Below are 2,449 nucleotides of genomic sequence, written 5' to 3'. Positions count from 1 at the left end.
ACCTGCCTTAGACTGGTTTCTTGGGTGTTAATTTAATTTCTCTGGTCTAGACTGAAAATTATTTGGGAAAGAAACTGTGTTGATTGGCCCCATAAGGACATAGCAGCCAGCTGATGGTCTGACAAGTGTCTGCTTCCGAGTTGTGATGTGTGACCAGAGCCCTCTGGTTAATAATGACCATTCCCTGGTGATAACTTCATAGAACGCAGATGACCCAGCCCTGTAAATGGTAAGGTTACACAGCATCCTCATCATCCCTATGTAAGAGCAGAATGCCTTACCATACCAATGTGCACTTGCTAAACAATTTTGGTGACAGATTGCAAAGGTGAAAATGCAAATAACTTTGCTGTGTTGGTCTAAGATTAATCAGTACAACACCTGAACTTGACACACTTTGTGGGGTTCACCATGGGCAAGTCAATGTTCCAATTCTGGGCCCTCATCGACAGCCAGAAGGTCGGAGCTTAACATTCCTGGCACTGTAGCTACTGAACAGCCGCCCAGTTAGCTTATGCTTACTTTCCAAATTGAAGAAGATAAAATAAAAATATATGCCCTGCCAGGATAGTATAAGTGAAACACAATAAATACATAAAATTGACCTTCTTAATTTTGTTCCCACTTCAGCCACCATTTAGGAGAAGGGAGTATTGATAACGTTGATGCCCTCAGCTTGACCACACAGTGGGTATGGTCTCTGTGGCTCTTCCCCGTTTGCTTTTTCTTCATTCTGAACTACCAGGGTGACAAGAGACACAATGTGGGCAAGCCCTCCTCACATTCTTATGAGAACACGTTGGAGAGGGGCTTCTGCTCATGGCCAATAGGAGATAAGGGAACTTCAGGGCTTCCCATTAATACCTTTTAGCCGTTGGCTACCCCTACACATTAATTAGCTCAGGTTAGGCTCCTTTTAGAGAAACACACCTCAGTGTTCTCTGGGCCCTGAGACAGGCAGGTACAGATGTGGAAGGGGCTTAGGGATGGGGTGGGGGCAGCTGGAGTTCTAAGTGTTGGGGGAAGGAAAAGATGGCAGAGAAGAAGATGGCACAAAAGATAAAGTCTCATGACTTCTGGGAAACGTACTTGGCTTCTCATGAACCACTCCAATCCAAGATCACAGTCAGAAAGCTGTTGGTGCAAAAAAAAAACCCAGCCCAACCCAGGGTCTTGTCAAGTTTCCTGGGATCTACACGCTCATCTCCTGAATGGTTCCGAATCACAGGGATTGCAGAGGGAGTAACTTGAAGTGAAAGTTCTAGAAAAGGAACATTCTATCTGGGAAGCGGACCATCTCCACAAACACATGTGGCCCCCTTGGCACAGTCTCCCTGAGAAATCCTTCTATCTCACCCATTGCTTCCCTGGAGGAGGTGTACACTCTCTGGGGGCTCCCTTGCTAGAGACCAGATCTGAGGGATTTCTCTCTAGCCAGCAGGGTCAGTAGGATTGGACTACCTGCTGTTACCAGAGGGCAGGTATCCTAGCCCACACTGTGGAAACAGCTTCTTTATTCTGTTTATACCCCAATCTTCTTAGAGGCATGTTCAGGAACACCTCCATCTCTAGCCAGCTTTTAACCTCTATCCTGTTCATTCAGAGAAACTCAGCAAGCAGGTGCATGGAGCTTCCCAGTGGGGTGTGTGGAAACAGACAGAGAAGAAAACTCGAAGCTGTGAGACCGAATATGACAGTGACATCAGCCAGCCAGCCAGAGTCCCCACTCAGCTCCACTACTGTCAACTTGAAACAAGTTGCTTAACTTCTAGAAGCCTCAGTTTTATCTCTGAAATAGGGACAATGATACACCCACATCATAGGGTCCCCCAGTATGCACTCAAGTGTCTCAGCTGCTGCCCTGGCAGCTGAATGGGGCCTGCCAGTGAGACACGTGGATCTTGAATTCAGAGTTCCATTTAAATCTACATGAAGTCAGTTCATGGTTTTTATAATGCCATCTGTAGAAAGGGGGACTTGATAAAGATGGCCTGACTGGCAGGCTACAGAGAAAGCAGAATGTCTAGCACTGAGGGTGAGATGCCAAAGCTTTTCAATCCAGACTCCATTTTAGAGAAGCTGACCCAAGTTTGAACTCAGGTTGACTAACAGGCTGGTATCTAACAGTAATTTCCAAGCTGCCTCCCAACAGAACCTGAGCCTAGCTCCAATCCCCAACAAGACCAGCACTTCCAGGTTACACCCTCAACAAGACCAGTGTCTCCAGGTTATTCCCCCAACAAACCTGTACCCCCAGGTTACAAGCCCACCCCTTGCCTAACAGCCACCAATACAGATGGGAGCAGAAGTTAAGTTTATGATCTGACTCTCAGCACCAGCCAATTATGTTAAAGGCCACAGCAGCTTCCCAATTAGATGCTTGCACATGTAATCCCTGCTTGCTGCTTACTATAAAGCCTTGCCCTGATAGACATTTGGGGCTCCCACC

This window comes from Mastomys coucha, unplaced genomic scaffold (genome assembly GCF_008632895.1).
Source record: "Mastomys coucha isolate ucsf_1 unplaced genomic scaffold, UCSF_Mcou_1 pScaffold5, whole genome shotgun sequence".
In the NCBI taxonomy this organism is placed as follows: domain Eukaryota; kingdom Metazoa; phylum Chordata; class Mammalia; order Rodentia; family Muridae; genus Mastomys; species Mastomys coucha.
This window is presented reverse-complemented; position numbering follows the sequence as displayed.